The sequence below is a fragment of the Octopus bimaculoides genome, chromosome 1, assembly GCF_046866305.1.
Source record: "Octopus bimaculoides isolate indiv1 chromosome 1, ASM4686630v1, whole genome shotgun sequence".
Lineage (NCBI taxonomy): Eukaryota > Metazoa > Mollusca > Cephalopoda > Octopoda > Octopodidae > Octopus > Octopus bimaculoides.
The window spans coordinates 37,666,695-37,686,563 of record NC_142928.1 but is presented as its reverse complement, the minus strand read 5'-3'; positions in this window follow the sequence as shown (position 1 = coordinate 37,686,563).

Here is a 19,869-nt window from a genome sequence, read left to right as displayed (position 1 = left end):
ATACTAATATCTGATTTTAAATGGGCAGCCTACGAAAACTGAAAAGAAAAAGAACACATACACTCACAGATATGGCCTGAAATAAAATATAAAGATTTGTAACTAATGGAAGATATTTTATGAGTAACATTACCTACTGCAAGTAAGTTTAGTAAAATGTTATAATTCAGAGGTCAGTTACCCCAGTGTCGTTTCCCCAAATGATCTAGCAGAAGTTTGACTATTTATTTGTTACAAGGTTACAAACTCACAGTTTTATAATGAATAAGAAGAAATGAGATTGTTAACATTTATACTTTTCAAAAGGTTATGAGTAATGTAAATGTAATGAAATAGTAGCAAACAAAGAATAATAAATTAATAACAGCGGTAAATAATCATTTTATAAGACCTCAAATTGTTTTCAAGTGGTGGTTATTGTCAATTACATTGATCATAATAATTGATTGATTTTTTTTTGTTTAACAACACTGCATGATTACAAAGCAAAGTCAACATCAGCAGGATAATAATAAAAAATCATTCCAATTAATTTAAACTGAGTGGCAGGGTATTGTCTTTATTAAAGCTAAAAGAGCTAAAATTCAAAATTGTTGCTGGGATTTGAACCTAGGTCATAGTGGGACAGAAATATGTAGTGATAAGGCATTTAGTCTGGTGATCAACCATTTTCATCTACTTACCCCCTCATAAAATAACAATCAATTTCATTGGCAGTATGCCACAAATTTGATGGTGAAAAGTACAGTTAATTGAATATGTATGATACCTACATTCTTAACTGAAGAGAAAGGAAGGCAAAAATCAAAAGATTTCAACTGAAACTGTAAAAGACAAAATTAAATAGTGTAAAGCATTTAGTCCAACACTTGACTTTTTATGCTACACCACCTACAGCAAAGATATAAAATATTGAAAATATTTTATCACTATTTTCATTTTTCCTGAAGATGAAAGAAAATGGTGATAAAATATATTTTCCTTTTATATATATTTTTCTAAATGCTTTACCATTATAAGAGTCAGTATTTCTTATTTTGAAATTCCTAAAATGGCTGTAGATCAAATATACACATTGTCATCTGGCATAGACTTATAATATGATGTGAGTTACTTTGATGCAAATGTAGAATATTCTCTTACATGTCAAGGAATTTGGCAAAGGTACAGAATAGATCAAAACTATCTGAATCTTTGAAAATAATTCTTCCAGCTACAAAATTTGCTGAGAGTTTAGAAAATCTATAGCTAGCCACTTTTTATCACTGGGTCTGGCCCAGAAACAAAGCTATTCTCTTAAATGTAACACATATATTGCAGATGAACATTAGAATTAAAGGTTAAATATAATCTGAAAATAAATTATTCTAATGAATAAATATTACTTGTACTGTAACCAGCAATGGGGTTCAGAATTATGATGGAACCAGAAAAAATTCTTGCAGGAAGTGGTTACATCTTTAAAAAGATGTATCAGGAAGACTGCCATTGGATGAATCCTAATAAATTAAATTTTCCAGTTTATCCATAATGCTAACCCTAACTTATAACAAGTTATAGCAAATCTGAGAATATTGGTTGAATGCATATAAAATACTGAAAGAAGATGAAGAATTCAAGATGTATGTATTTATATGTTTTATATTGTAATTTGTGAATAAGTGTCATCATTTGGAGATTTCTAACAGACCAGTTACTGGTTCTATGCATTTTTTATGGTGAAAATAACATAGGAGTAAGATGAAACTCAGTGCAGAAATTCCAACAATACAAGGTTTATAAAACACTCTCACATATACCAGGCTTCTGTACAGCTTCCATCTATCAAATTTCATTAACAAGATTTTGGTAAACCAGAAGTTCTGTTTGAAATTACTTTCTTGTAGTTACTACACAGTGGAGAGAGAGAGAGGTCAAACTGTGAACTATGCCATTGCAACGCAAACTTCTTAACCACACACCTACACTTGCACCTTATTTAAGGCACAAAATTACAAAGTTGTAAAAAGATATTTAGTCTAATTCTTCTATGTTCACAATAAGTTTGACTTACCTACCATAACAAATAAACAGCATATACTGTTGACAATTCAATAAATTTTGTCTTCAATATGTTGTTTTAGTATGAATAAATAATATTTGTAGGACCACTGATAAAAAAAAAAGAAGAAAGGTCCTTCTTGAGTCAAATAGTGTCATGGGGCCAGTTTCCCAGCTTCCACAACGTTTATATTCTCCTCCTGGATGTGATGCTGGTCTGTCACAGGATTACTCATTTTTGCAAGCTGAGTCAACTGGAGCAACATAAAATGAAGTGCCTTGCTCAAGAACACAATGTGTCACCCGGTCCAAGAATTGAAACTACAATCTCACATCCAACACACAAACCACTAAGCTTTGTGTCTCCAAGTGAGATCACTGAGATTGATAACATTTATGCAATTGCTTCTCCTCTCTTAGGACAACTGTAAGTTGATAACTGTGAGAGAAAAACATGGGTAGAAAGGGAATAGTGAGGGCTGACAATAGGGAGAAAGGACTGGATAAAAGTGGTCCAGGTAGGGTTTAGGAGGAGTTAAACAGAATAATTGATAAGAGGAGAAGAGATGGCATATTGAGTGTTATTTGTGTGAAAGCAGTATGGAACTAACTATCTCTGAGGAGCAAAGGCTTTTAAGTGATGGTAAAAAAGAAGAAAAAGTAGAACAAAACAGAAGCTGTAGTTTGTTGGTTTGTGGATCTTCACCAATCAGCTGGATGGTCTTTTAGATTCAGTCTCCATCTGAATGTTTCTAACAAAAGAACTCCTTATTTTCACTCATTTCTTATTGGAGAATATGTTTGTGCACTGAATATTTTGCAGTCTTCAAACGGAGTGTAATTTTATATTCTCTGCATTGGATGAAGACTTACAAAGATGTATTAGATATTGTAGATATAATCTGTACATCCAGACTACGTTCATTTAAATAAATACACAAAAGGTAATCAAATTATCATTTTTGATAATGCTGAAAACTGATAGTGTGACAGCACTTTATATTATGTTTTTGGAACCCAGCGAAGTTAACTCTGCATTCATGCTTACATGGTTGAGAAAGTTAGTCATGTCCTGGGTTAATTCAATTAGCTATGCACTTCCTATACACATTCTGTAGAGTTAGTATTTTCAAAAACAAAGTGGTGTAAGAATGGCATACTGCCATTTGTGTTATTTATTATAACATATAAATGTGTATACACAAAATATATAAATAGAACATGTATACTATATCTATCAGGAATTTGTAAGCTGACATAGATATTTGTTTACCAATAATGCAAAATATTTTAACCCATAAAATTATTTCAAATGATATCAATACACTTCATATGAAATTAGTATGAGATGCACTATATGGTAGGTAAATGCACTGAACTACAAACCACATGATCATAAGTTCAAATGTTACTATGTCTAATGTGTCATAATCCCTGAGGAACAAAGAGAGAACTTCATGCTCCAATAAACCTGACTGGTAACAAACAGTTTCCACACCACAGTTGAATGGTTCATTGTTTGAAGGGCATTCATTGTAATATATTTACCTCAACAAATAAACCATTTTTCCCATGAAATAATGAAGAAATGCATGGCAAACAGTTTTTCTTTTTTAATGTATATTTATCATTGTTCATATTTTACTATAATATCTGGTTTTATATAACTCACTGCATTTTATTAGTTTACATGTTTTACAAACATGAAAGAAATATATATATATATATATATATATATATATATATGTATATACATACCATAAAATTGACATAAGTTCTGCTGTAAGAAGATGGCAATACTAAAAGCATTTGCTTTACATCATTTTGTTATGAAGAAGCTAATCGATAAAGATTAGAAGAGAAAGCATAAAGATTGAGGAAATAACAGAATGACTGAGACAGTTAAGAATTGCATCGAATTATTGAAAAGAATGATGTCCCAATTGTGATGAACAAAATGTTAGTGATTGGAATATTTAAAATAGAAACTGTACAGTATGCATCAATCATAATATTGGCAATGTCTAAAGAAATACATTATCATTTTATATCAAAGGTATTTGTTATCAATGTATTTATTTTATTCTTCTTTCATATTGTAATTGGTGAACAATAGAGGAGTCTTCACTCACAGGTTTCCAGTGGGTCAATCAGTAGTTCACTGCATTTCAGACTGCAACAGTAACAAAGGAGTGTTTGTAACTCTGCATGGAACAAATGCCACAAGAGTTTTTGAACGAGAAGCACTGTTTATTTATTTATTATTATTAATTTTAGAGATTCTGTTACATAGGAAACATAATTAACAAGGAAGGTGGTTTTATAGAAAGTATGATAGCCAGAGTTGGAACGAGCTGGAAAGTATATTCAAGGTGGTATTTCCTCCACTGGTAACAAAGTCTTCTCTCTCAGAGCAAAGGGTAGAGAGCAATGAGATGTGGGCCTTGAATGCAGAAGACTTGTAAAGATTTGAAAGAAATGTTGTACTGGCTGTGTAATGTGTAATGCTAGGGTTCATTAACATTAGAGTATAAAGGAATCAGTTATAGCATACAAGAAAGAAGACTGTGCTGGTATGAGCATCTAATGCATAAGGAGGATGACTACTGCATAAGGAAATACTGAGCATTCCAAGTTTATGGAGCCTGTGGAAAAGGGAAGCCAAGGAACATTATGGATGAAGTGGTAAAGCTTATCTAGAAATGCTGCTTCTCACAGAGATTACAAAGGACTGTACTCATGGGCAATGCACAGTGCTGAAGGAGACCCAGCCAACCACAGTAAAATAAATTTTGACATGATTGTAGTATTTGAGGTTGAAATACATTGTAGCCTACCAAACCTGCATTTGATGCCTTCTCACCTTGCAAAAGAGACTGCATTAGACTGCTCTTATCTATCCACCCATTGCATTATCTCACTGATGAGCCACATCTGTTGTCACCCATCACCAACTCTTGCCTTTATCTCATCATTCATCCTTACTTTCATTCACCTCCAGTCACCCTCTCCTTCACTTTTAAATAACCATGCTTTCCCCATCATATTTTTGCTCCTTTTACCTACCCATTCCTATCCTTCTGATATCATTACTCTTTCTTCTCTTCTCTTCCTCAGCCATTTGAGATGCCCTAGTTATTGAGTACTTTCTATACATACACTCTTAGCCCACCTCCCAGCCATCCATTTCTGGCCTTTGAACAATGATTTATTTCTCAGTACTGGTGCACTGACAGAAACCCCTTGCCTCACACTGCACTCGTTCAACAGTAGGGGTCAGCGAACCAAGGTAAATAACCCCAACTGGGGTAAAATACTTGTGTAGTGTAAAGCTTCATTGTTAGTGTTTATGTGTCATCTAGGGATAGTTTGTGGTGAAGGTGAAGGGAAGGAAAGGCGGTGAGGTAGTTTAATATTTTGCTAATAAAAAAATTATTGGTCTGAAGTGTTTTAGTGTTTTGAAGAATTTTGTGTTTGCTGGAAGAGACTAATTCAGAGTTTTAATTCAGAATTTGATTCCTAAATATGAGACTGTGTTAGGATTCATTAATGCAAGGTCAGCAGGTTTTGTACTTAACTTGGTATTGGTGTACATATGACACTTTTTTTCAACATGATGCTAATTGAAGTATTTTATATTTCGATGTATATATATGTTTGAATAGTTAGGTAACATATTTTGTTAGAGTTGCAAAAAGTATGCATGTGTTGGTTGTATTGTATCTTGAACTGGTTTGCACTAAACCTTATATATGTGGCTGTATATAAATATATGTATGTGTGTGTGTGTGTGTGCGTGTGTATGTGTGTGTATGTGTGTGAATGTGCATTACAGCCTATTTTCCATGTTCTCATGTGAAAGATGCACATATAATTTTGAGGCATTGTTTTTATGGCCGTTCTGCAGGTATGGTTTAAATCATTGATAAAACTTAACTGTTTTTCAAATGGTTTTCAAGTAAGAGAATGCTCATTCTATTTATTTCAAAACCACAGAAGTAACTAACAACTTGTTGAGAGTTATCTTAACAAATTCACAGTCATATTTTAGTAAATTTTAGGCAAAGTACAGAAAGCAAACATTCATAGTTTCTTTCTCACTTTCATGCGCACATATATATATAGACTCAAACACACATATGTACACATATATGGGTATGTATAAAAGGGCTAGCAACAGGGAAAATATCCAGCCTCAACAATCCTGCCTCAAAGTAACTCCCTATATAAAACTAAACAAACATTTATGTGTGTGTGTGCATATGTGTATGTGTGTTTAGATTTGTCTGTCTGTCTGTCTGTCTGTATGTATGTATGTATGTATGTATGTATGCATGCATGTATGTATGTATTTACATATGTATGTATTTACATATGTATGTATGTATGTATGTATAAACATGTAAGTATAAATATGTACATGTGTAGAAGATTCATTGCATATTTATAAGGCCAAAATATATTTTTTATTCTGTGTATGTTTCTGTTGTTTGTGCATATGTGCATATATGTATATATGTGTTTGTGTATGTACACCAAAGTGCACAAAGGGTGACTGAGTGTAATGTGGCTAGATGTATTAGAAAACCAAATAGCATAAAAGTGTGTGCCCTTTACATTCAAATATATTACAGCATGTGAATATGTCTGTATCACAGGACTAGGGCTCTGTTTAACACAAGGAGGTCATCATCAATCATGCATGACTCACAGAAGAGATGGAAGAAGGAAGAAGAAATAAAGAAAGAAATAGAAAGAAAAACTACAACAAAAAGAAGAAAGACAAATGTGAACAACAATGATTTTCTTCACTGGATAAGGGCTAAACATAATAGTATTAACATCAGCTCTAGTCCTTTCACTTCTTACAATAATAAATAATAGTAAAGGTTCATTCATGAATACAAATGAGATGGCACTTCAGCTGATCTTTGTGGAAAGCTGTACAAACTTTTGTGCCACTCTGTAACATAGGTACATCCAACCACCTCATAAATAAAGATTTATATATATATATATATATATATATATATATGCATGTGTGTGAATGTATTATATATATATATATATATATATATATATATATATACACACACATACACATATATATTTACGTGTGTGTGTGTATGAAGAAGATGAAGACCCTCAACCAATACTAATCAGAATACATAAATTTCATAATGCATTCAGATGTATACCCATGCATATATGAATGCAAATAGACAGATAAATATGTACTGAGAATTGCAAAGGCAATCCATCTTAAGCGCTTCACGAACACTGATGAACATCTTTGTAAATTTGTACAAGTAGGCATATTAAGGAGCAAAAACACACACACACACACACACACACATACAGAAAATATTCAACATTCTCACACCTGCACACATGAATATGAGCTTATGTATTTGTATGCATTCATATATGTATGTGTATATGAATATATGTATGTATGTTGTGTGTGTGTGTGCACATAAACACATATACATAAAAACATATATATAATATATATATATATATATATATATATATATATATATATATATATATATATATATATATATATATATATACATATATATACATACATGAATATATACATGTACACAGATATACACATATATATATATATAAGTATGAATATGTGTAGATGCATAGGTATATCGTCATCATTATCCCTAACATCATCACTTTTATATCTGCTCCTCTTTGCAAGGAGTGGTTGGCCAGTACAGTTAACAACAATGTTTATTGCTCCTGATGCCAACACTAAGTTTCCCCTTACAACTTAGAACATGCAGTTATATATACATACATACATACATATATATATAATATATATATATATATATATATATATATATATATATATATATATATATATATATATATATATATATATAATCTCTCTCTCTTTCTCTCTGTGTGAGTGTGTGTGTGTATGTGCGTATGTATGTATGTACATATATAAGTATAATAGCAGAATTTATATCTCATAAATACAATGCAAGTATTTCTTTCTTCCAAAGCATTTTTAGTAGTGAACTCAGTGAGGTAAAAAAATATGTGCTGAGTAAAAATATATTGAGATATAGTGAATGGATATTAAAAATTAGCGACAGTGTTTGATGTACTCTTACCTTTTGTATATTAAAATTCATATATAAATATTAATATCTTAATAAAATAGAATGCATTTCTGGTCACAACACAGCAATAAAAGTGACTGATATTCTACTTCCATTAGCAGCAAGGTAAAAGGATCTCTTGAGAGAATTGATCACTTATATCCCTACTACTGAAAGAACACCAGAAATTGATGGAGAAACCAACATTTTTGGAATTCTCTTACAGTCTTTTTGATTTGTAAAAAACTGAAATTGGCATTAAAAAATAAAGTCAAACTATGAGAATAAAAAAATTATCCTTTTCATTATAGGCTCAAGACCTAAAGTTTTGGAGTAGTGAGCTAGTCAATTACATCAGTTCATTGATCCTGAAAGGTCAACCTTGGCAGAATTTGAACTCAGAATGTAAAACCAAAAGAAATGCCACTAAATATTTTGTCCAGCATGCTAGTGATTCTGCCATCTCATTCTGAGTTCAAATTCTGCCAAGGTTGACCTTTCAGGATCAATGAACTGATGTAATTGACTAGCTCACTACTCCAAAACCTTAGAAATGAGAAAAATAATGATATTAGAAATAATATTTTCTGTGTGCAAGGAAAGTATTTCATTGTGCAGAGGGATGTTTGCAGTGAACTAAATAGTTGTGGATAATTAGCACATCCAACCTAAAATGGATCTGTTGTTTAGACGATCTTAAACTACTGTAAACACCTAATCAAACACTAACTATACTGGCTAATGAAATGATCATCTGTATGGGTGGATGGCATTACCATATCATGTGATTTCAATGTTAGGTGTGGATCATCAGAGGTAGTCAACTTTGCACTGAATACCGGAACAAAAATCAGTCAAACCATTATAATAAAATAATGGCCAAACAGCCATTAACGTTTCAAAATGCCAGTAAGCTATGAAATAATTAGCTATTAACGATAGTAGCAGTGTTTGTAATGAATAATGATTAGCACATCTAACCTAAATTGGATCCGTTGTTTTAGACTGTCTTAAGCCACTATAAATATCTAGATACTATCTTGTCTACTATCTTACAATCTGATATTTTTCTACTGAAATTCTTGTCATTCCCACATACTACTGAATTCTACTGAAATTCTTGTCACTCCCGCATGTCAGATAGCCCATTTGGGCCCTAACATTAGCACATATTTGAATGCAGAAGTGAGATTTTCAGCCCTTGCCCAGATGAAAGATAGTATTTCTATTGTACCTACGGGTCCCATCATGATATCACCAGTTCACTAAATTTGAACTACTATATCCTGAGAACCTAACAAAGAGGTAAACCAAAACACACAAAAAACACGCAGACACATATGCACACTTATATGGGCTTAAACATTCGGTCAGCCATCCAAACCACCATATAAAATCTATGCATATAATACCCCTACATACATTCCAACACTACAGGAATAACATCCTCTCTTCCCTTCTTTTCTCTACTGCTAGAAGAAGCAAAAAATATTGTTTAAAATTTTTGAAATGAATTTATATTAACTAAGTTTAAAACCTTGAGTTATATTATGTTGAAAAGTACAGAAAGAAGACGAAACTGTGCTATCTATTGGCTACCAGAGACTTTAAGGACTTTATCTCATGAAAAGATAAAAAATTACATGGAAATATGTATTCTGCTTTTACTTTTGATAATGGTTTCTCAACATATGAAAAATAAACATAGAAGCGGTTCTCTCCCCTTAAGCAGCAATTACCAGTAATTCCATCATGTATACATATACATTCATACATGCATACATACATACATACATTCATACATGCATACATACATACATACATACATACATATATACATACATACAAACATATGCTTAAGATATTTTAATATATTATATGTGCTATATATCATACATACATACATACATACAAACATACATACATACATACATACATACATACATACATACATATATATATATACATACATGCAGAGAGAAAGTGAAAGTGAGAGATACATAAAAACATATATGCATAAACAAACTTTTGCATACACAAAATTGCATACATACACATGCACGCACACACACATATGCACATACACACACACACACACACACACACACACACACACACGCACGCAGTTGCATGGTAATAGACTTTACTTTTTTGCATGTTTTCCAATATTTCAAATGTGTTATACTTTGTCTCAAGGCTTTATTACAAGTAAAAAAAATTTAAGAAAATATGAAAAATGTACAAAAAAAGACGTATGATTTACTAGCTAGAAGCTGTAACATATTTACTGAAATGCATCCACAGACTTTTATGCATGTACTTTGAAAATAGTACCTGAAACTATATTTGGATGACTGATTGAAGATAACTATTATGACATTTTATGTACCTGTATGTTAAATGATGTAAACAAATGCACATAAATGTTTGTATATGAGTGTGTGTTTGAGTGTGTAAGTGCTTGAGGATGACACATACATCTGTATGCCATGTTTCATATTAAGACTCCAAATCTATTATTCCAGACTAGATATATATTTGCTAGTTCAGATATTTTCTTGAGTGGTTGGCACTGAATTTTCTGATGTTCATGCTTTTCTTAGAGGCATTAAATAAAGTAAAACTGCTTCAACTAGCATCAAAAATGTGTGAAACATTCAGTTCACAAAGAAGAGATTTGTTTTTGTATTGCACTGTTACTCATAACGCATGGTTGTGCATTAAGTAATTTGCTTCACAACCACATGGTTTCAGGTTCAGTCCCACATGCAGTGCTGGGAGCAAGTGTCTTCAGCTGTAGCGTTGGACTTACTAATGCTTTGTAAGTGAATTTGGCAGACAGAACTGTGTAGAGGCTTATAGTGTATGTGTGTGCATCTGTGTGTGAGTGTGTGAATGTGTGTATGGGTGTGTGTATGTGCGGGTGTGAGAGAAAGTGTGTGTATGTGTTTGTGTGTGTGTGCGTGCGCGCGTATATATGTGTACCTGTGGAGTTATGTTTGTCTTCCTGCTGTTGTTGGCTTATCTTTAACTGTGAGGGGATGTTATGCTGAGCCACCACTCATAAGAATCTTAATCAAACAAATCGCCCCCAGTATTTACTTTTTTAAGCCTAGTATTTATTCTATCAGTATCCTTTACTGTACTGCTAAGTTACAAGGATGTAAATACACTAACACCAGTTATCAAGTGGTGGTGAGGTACCAACATAGATGCAAAGACACACACACAGACCCCCCCCCCCCCCACACACACACACATACAATTAGTTTCTTTCAGTTTCCCTCCACCAAATCCACTCACTAAGCTTTTGTTAGCCTAAGACCATAGTAGAAAACACTTGCTCAACTGCCATGCAGTTGGATTGAACCCAGAACCATGTAGTTGGGAAGTAAACTTCTTAGCACACAGCCACCTCTGCATCTTCCAGAGTGTCTCCAAACCAGATCGCTGGATGCATGCCAAGTAGTTATTTCCTCTTTGGCATCTATCCCTGGAAAGGGGGGGTGCTTGTTTACATTTTCATAACTGTAGGCTGTCAACGCATGCTTGTATATGTAACTGGAAATTGTTAAAAGATTTTTTTTTTATGTCTAATTGATTATTTTAGTTTTGCATCTGATGGTGGATATGATTCTTGAGCGATGGTATTTATACCATTGAATTTGGATTTTAGAATACTTTTTTTTATAATCTAGAAATAGTCTCTTACGATTTTGAAATTCATTGTTTTATCCTTTCTACCATCAGCTCCCAGATATTTATATCCATTATCCATTCCAATTTCCTCTATCTTGTAGATCAGTAAATTTATGCAGTCAGTTTCATGGTATTCTCTTTCTTTATCACAAGGATTCCACTCTTGGAAATACAAAATCCAATTCTGATATTATTAAGCAAGAATATCCAAGTGTCTCTCAGTTTTTCCATATAACTTCAGATCATTCATGAATTGTAAATGGTTAACTACTTCCTGGCCTTTTCCTAAGATATATCTAGCTTTTACTATTATCTGTTCTGGGGCGAGTGGGGTAAGAGCAGTGACAAACACTAGAGTTATCACTTAGAAAAATAGTTTGATCTACTTTGCTGTTTCTGAGTGTCCTTTGCTGTTTCTGAGTGTCCAATTATTCACTTATTTTTGTGCTGTTATTTGCAGTTTTGAACATTTTGAATACAACATTGGGGAACCATGTTTTATGCTTCTTCTTTTAATCAATCCATGCTGTCATTGAAATAGTTTTCTCTTGCAATTTCCAATAATCATCTTTTTGATTACTTGTTTTTTTGTTTTTTTTTTTGCCCTTCTTGAACCTCCCTGGTGCCTTTTCTCTATGTGCACATAGATCTTATAATTGTATGCAGTTTCTCTCACAATGGTATGCAAGTTATTGGTCCTAGTTTTGGACATTAACTTCTTTCTGTTTGTCTTTCATAACACATTTTTTTTCAGGTATTTTAGTTTCTTAGTGCACTTTTAAGTAGTTGTAGTTGATTTGCATTCTATTTCAAACTTTTGATTCTGTTTTTCAAGTCTCTTCCATAAGGGTATTTACCTGCAAGTTCTTAATGTACCTGTTTTATAGGTAATCTCTTTTTCTGCTACTTCTGCAACATTCTTGTATTGGTTATTTACTGCCAGGAGAGATGTAATTGGTACATAGCTTATGATAGTGTTAATTTCTCTCATTTTAATCTTTACTGTCTTTTTATCATATCCTCTAAGATTGGCAGATTTCTCATTACTATTTTGTTCAAGCTGGTCTAAATGTTGTCAATGCTTTCTCTGTGCTTCCTTAACTTTAGCTTCACCATAGCTCTTTGTTTTCTATTTCCTGTTTATTTTCTCCTTATTCTAAGTTTGATAGGTAGCACTATGCTTTATAAAGCATACCATGACAGACAGAGGAAAGTAAATAATACTCTTACACAAAAGAATAAACTGAAGCTGGAAAGAAGAAAAAGAAGGGATAAAGAACAGTTAAATGTTCCTGTTTATAGATATTCCTTGATTTCTTTTAAAACTATACTTGCTATAATTATATCATCCGCATTTGTTTCAAAGTTTATTACTGAAGCAATATTACTATTGATGTCATTTATTTGCAAAAATGGAAGTGTTGTACTCCATGATTATCATTACATCTCTTATTTATTGGTTTCTCTCTTATATGTTCGAAAGAAAAGAGAGATGGAGGTGAGTGGCTTAGTCTTTGTTATTTTCTCAGAGACCTTTGGCTGCTATTTTAATCCTATAAAGCAACTGCTCTTTTCAACTTCTGTGAACCAATAACAAACAGCAAAAATATGTTTCATTAAAATTATTTCCCTATTTTCCATCTTTCAATCTTATATATTTCAAGAAGCTATTTTACTATTTCTTTTGATGTTTTAAATGTTAAAGTGATATTTTAAAGTCGGTGTCAAGGTAAATGATTGCATCTATGCTATGTCACCTTTTATTTAAGAATGTTTTTACAATGATGTGGTCATGTTGCTGTAGTAGATCATAATATGAAAGTGAAAAATTGTAAACGATGTGTACCTGGTATATGCTGTTGACAAATTCATGTGAAAGTGAAATAAAAATAGACAATTCTGTTGTGGAAAGGATCCTAAAGTAGAAGTGTTACAAGTCATTCAAAAGAGAACTTGTGTAAAATTTGTACAACTCTACTTTTGAGGTATTTTATGAAATATAAAATGGTAACATGTTTAGATTTGCTTCCCATTTCTAAGCTATCCTATTTCATAAATGCAAATATGCAATAATTCAGATATCACCCCAAATCTGAATTTCAAAATACTTTCTATCCCAAGAATTTCAGATGAAACCTTATTAATTTTATTGACACCGAGTGTGTGTGTGTGTGTGTTTGTGTGTGTGTGTGTGTGTGTGTGTGTGTGTGTGTGTGTGTTCAAATGCCTGACACATGACTCCCAAAGAGACTGATATACAGCAAGCTGGCAGGAGGCAAGTGTACACAAGGTGGAAATAAAAAGCACTTCAAAGACACATTCAAAGCCTCACTGAAGAGCTATGAGATCAACCTGGTCTGCTGGTAAATGCAACAATAGTATTTACAATGACTTCAAAGTTTCAGCCAATTAAGCCATTGTCACATTGTGATGCATTGGAATTAATCTTGCATTTATATTGTCTCTGTTGAGTTAAAATATTCCTTGAGTGTGTGAGTGTGAGTGGAGTGGTAATTAGATTTATAGGGTGAGTTATCATGGAGAGGTGTTTTGTAGAAATTTTTATTGATTAAATTTGGGGTTATGTTATTGTATAGAATTTATTCATGTATGTTTTTCTTTTTCCTAGGAGCTGGCACCTCTGTTGGTACAGATGTACCAAGCAGGGTGGTCTTGTGCTTGCATTTACCTGCAGACTGGGTTGATCTCAAAGCTCTTCAGTGAGGCTTCATCAGAAAGGGGAAAGGAAAAGTTCAAAGAAGGAAAAGAAATCACCAATGGCACACATGTGATCACATTGCATATAAGAATAATATATATATATATATATATATATATATATATATATATATATATATATATATATATATATACATAAATACATTCACATATATACATACACACACATATACATATCTATGTATATTTATATATGTGTGTGAGTGTGTGTTTTGAATAATTTTTCCCAAGCCAAAACGATGCAAGTTATAAAAATTAATAGTAAAGGTTGATGGTTTACTATTACCTAGTAATTTAATATTTCAGGGTTAAAACCCCTTCAAGAAATTTTAGCTTTAAAAAAATTTAAGGCATTAATACATATCAGACAATGCTTCATGAAAAACTATGTATGTATGTATGTATGTATGTATGTATGTATGTATGTAAAATGTCATAAGTACATTTTGACTAATGCATGAAATGTACAGTCTTTATAGACAGTACATATTTCAATTCATACTCTCTCTCTCTCTCACACACACACACACACACACACACACATGCACATGCACACCACACACACTATCATATCCTGCAAGATCCTGTGACTAACGTTATCTTTCTAACCTTTCATGTATCAATAAGCTGAAGCTTTGATTTTTTTCTCTTTTTCTTGTCATGTGAACATGAATTATGAATAATTTGGACATCTACAATTTAATATATATTTTTATTTGTTCACATCTCATGGCCAACAGTTGTAGAAATAACACCAATATCAAAAGTTCTATTTTTCCTTTCTTTCGTTTTCTGCCAATCCATATAATTATCTTAATCTATCATTGCAAAACACGTAGCAAAAAAGAAATAATTCAAAACTAATTAAAAATTGTCATATTGGCTTAATGAATAAAATGAAAATGTATTGCTCCCATCTTAGAAAGACATATCTAAACAGTAATTTTCGAACTACTACTACTATTACTGCTGCTGCTGCTGCTACTATTACTACACCTTTTCTTGTGAATAGTTTCGTTTCACGGAACTTTGCTTAGAAGACATTTTCTTCTGGGTTTGCTTCATGATAATGATCGTTTTTATTTTTTTACTTTACTAACGCAAGTTTCATCCTTTGACATTTATATTGTATACACCTTTGAGCAAACGTGTATTTAGGTTTGTTTATTAGTGCTTTAGTATTACCATCTCCGGATCATGGAAAAAGGTACTATTCATAATGTTCGTATCAGCGAATACGCCCCCAACATTTCCGAACACGAAAATAAATTTTTGAAAAACAGCACCCCACCCAACCCCGAAAAAAGACAATGAAATAACCTGACGCAAGTGTAAGTGATCAAAATTTGACAAATTTAAATGAACTCAACAAAAACACTAAGAACGACAGTAACTTACCTTTGGTTTGCATTGCAAACTAAATGGAAATGTTTGTTGGACATCAGTTAATTACAAATAGTGAAAAAGCAGGGAACACGGAATAGATACGTCACAAATGGGTGTGTCTCCTAGCTCCAGAAATGTGTCAGGAGCTCCAGGAATGTGTCAGCATACAGTTGTTTTTCAAAAACAAATGGACACGAATCCATATGCTAATGAAAGAAAAATAGAAGCCTTAGCAAACATGTGCATGGACATATCCCTGCATCAATTAGCGCAAAGCATATGACTGAAAGCGTCACTGATTTCCAAGGCATAGAAAGAAGAATGAAGACAGGTAGTGTACATGTCCAATTCACGAGAAACAGGAATGCAACTGTCATGGCCAGGTGTATTAATGGTGATATTTAACTTTGAATTGTCATAAGCTTTGTAGCACAGTATGAACTTGTGATACATGCATCAGAGACATGTAACAAAATGTGGCTGGATCGAGTATGCTTTAACATTCGGATTCTTATGGTCTCAGAAGAATGCAGGACTATCTGGGAGTTGTACCTAGTGAGGTAGAGGAAAAGGAATCATTCTCAAGCTTTGTTGCTATACGTGTTTTGGTAAGGGACGCCCAAAGAACATTCTGGCCAGAGGAAGAGGAAACGAAAGAAAAAAAAATCAGGTGATAGTCAACATCACAGATAAATGAAACAAAGAGTAGGCTTCAGACGATCGTACCTGCGCTACCGCTGTTTTCGAATCACCATAAGTCACAGTTCCCGCAGCAAATATCGGATGGGGAAAGGAAATCATATCATCTTCAGGGTCTATAAGCAGCAGAGGCGATAGAAATCGTTAGGCCAACGTGTCTTTTACTCCAGCTCAGGATTACACAGCGATTACGAGCAACAGCTTGCAGGTATTGAGAAGAAACGGAGGAAGGCGGTAAACTGCTGAGGACAATGAGAAAAGGAAGAGAAAAGCTTGCAAGAGTTCAGTGCGAGATATAATAACAGGAACTCCATCGGATATGACTTACGAAATCTCCGGCATAACTCTCCTCCGGCTGAGAGTAAATCTTGCACACTCTTGCAGGATGAGCATCTCGAAGACCGAACCCCCACCCAGTTTTTGCGACGAATCCAAGAGTCGTCAGACAGCTCATATGAGGGACAGGCATTTGTCAAACAATTATTTTTCTCGAGGATGCCTTCTAATGTCCAGTCGATTTCAGCTTCTATGATTGAACACACAGCCCTTGCACAACTCGCCGCCTCCGCAGACAGGATTATAGAATTTTCTAGCTCGCCATCCTCCGCAGATAACCTTGTCACTTCTTCATCTTCCTCTCAAGATTCTACTTCTGCTCCGGATGACATGCAATCCTCTGAAATCTTGCAGGCTATCGCAGAACTGACCCGTCAGGTTTCACGCAAGTGCAGGAACTGTTGGTCTTCAAGGGATCATTCCGCAGGGAGGACTAGTTGCCGCTCCTTCTCGCACACACGCGCATTTCCTGCTCCCTCAATCTGCTGGTTCCACAGGAAGTTCAAGGACCAGGCCGAGAAATGTACACAGCCCTGCTCTTACTCTTCTCAGGGAAACTAGGCAGGAAGATATTGGGCATGTCAGTCGTCTCCCCCATTGATTCACCCTACCGTGCATTCTTTATCAGAGATGCCAATTCTTCAAAGTCCTTTATGATGGATAAGGGTGCCAGCTTAAGTATTTGGCCTCCAAGGTTTACGTCATCCAATCCTGGTCTTTCGGACATTTCTCTCTACGCAGTAAATCACTTCCGCCATCAAGACCTACGGACAAATCTCTCTTACCCTGAATTTTTCACTCCAAGTGGATCTTTGTCATTGCGGACCTGCCTTATCCCATTCTTGGTGCAGATTTCTTACACCACTATTCTCTCATTGTGGGCGTTAGAGGACGTCGACTTATCGATGACACAACTTCACTCGCCGTCACCGAAAATGATTCTTCTGTCCCCCTTGTGAGCCCTTCTTTCTTCGTGGCCACATCGGGTGACTCCTACCAACAATTATTCGCTTCGTTTCCAGAGTTGACTGATTTGTCATTTCATCCATCGAATCCAGCCCATGCCACGTGACATTTCATCACGACCAAGGGACTTCCAGCAAGTACGTAAAGAACGGTTTCGTCGCTTTTTGCACGCATACTGGACAAGTCCATCTAACGGCAACTGAAGTAAAATTATTAGAATTAAGATTTATAATTTAACATAAAGTAAATATTTGGACACGGTATAAACGAATGCAATGCAACAGTCATCTTAGATTTTAGTATACGTTGTTAAAATACTGTAGGGTTGGAGAAGGCGTAATTTGTAGCAAACATTATTTGTTAGTCTTATAGGCAAGTGATAAATGAATCGTTGTTTAACAGAAGAAGCAGTTCAAAGGGAATGAAAAGCACGAGAAGAGGGTGAAAGAAAGGAATGGGTTGAGAAGTGATCAGAAGCAAGTAGAATCGGGGAGATGGAAGTAGGTGAGTGAAGAACGTAAGAAAGATAAAAAGGAAGAGGGTGAGAATGGTATGTGAGATGTTTTTAAACAATATTGATAGTCAACAAATGGCCACATGCTAATTAACTTGATCGAGATGACATGAAAAATGTAAAGAACTTATGTTAGAATTAACTTTCATTGTGAAGTAAGGTGATGAATGTATAGTACGTGCTAAGGCAGTCATGATGTGTAAGAAAATTGATAAATGAATGACTGATAAATTATTGGAAGGTTCAGTTATCTTGTTATTCAAAATACAAAAATACGAAGTGAAGAATGTTGTCTGAGCACTAAATCCTACGTTTTGTAGTATGGCCATTAAAGGTACTACGGAGTGAGGGAAGATAATGTAAATTATTACATAGGGTTAATGGCGATGTAAAAATAGTTTGAGTGCAAAAATAAAAATGTAAATAATGAAAATGGGTCACGAATGGTGTATTGATGTTGTGTAAGCCACTAGAACAGATATAGTTATATAGCCACACACACACACACACACACACACACACACACACACACACACACACACAAACAAACAAGCAAACAAACAAACACACACACTTATATATGTATAAACTACGTGTTTCGTGGTTCATGTGTACTGAGAGGTTGGGGATGATGCTGGAGTGGACTGGAACTGAATGCTGTATCTGAGATCAGTCAAAAGATGTTGGGTGTGGAAGAGGCTAAAGTTGACTAAGATGTAAAGGATTCATAGTGAGTATGGTGATGTTAAATGGAACAAATAAACATTAAGACGACTATAACGACAGCATAATTAATAATGATACAAAGTGGTTCAACATAAGTAATTCTTCCTTAAAAGTTTATTACATCCTAAGGCTTTGTAGCAGTAAGCAGTGTAACCTGTAAATATATATCCATTATTGAAAGCTTACATTATTTACCTAAGTTATCTAAGACAACTTAGTTTAGTGTGGTTTGACATCCTATGTATGTAATTTATCACCGTGTTTAGCTTGTGAAAAGGTTAGTTCAGAGAATTAGAAAAGTCACCAGTGATATCACGAAATTCTGCAGTTTCAAGTCGGTTGCTAAATTTAAAGATGTGGTGGTGCTCTTTTCAAATTTTATTGGTAGAATCAGTATCGCAGCCTCTAAGGTGTAGAACGCTGTCATCCTTATATAATCTACCTTGTAAGAATGGAAATTTTTAAAATTTTAAACTCGTGAATAGGATTATCCAACATTGTTGCTGACCTCTGCAGAGTAATTTTCTCCCATGTTGACATCAAGTGGAACATCAGAAGATTTTTGGAGTCACATGAGAGACTTCCGAACTAGTAAGATAACATATGTTTCCCTCTTGCTAGATTCGTAGTTCT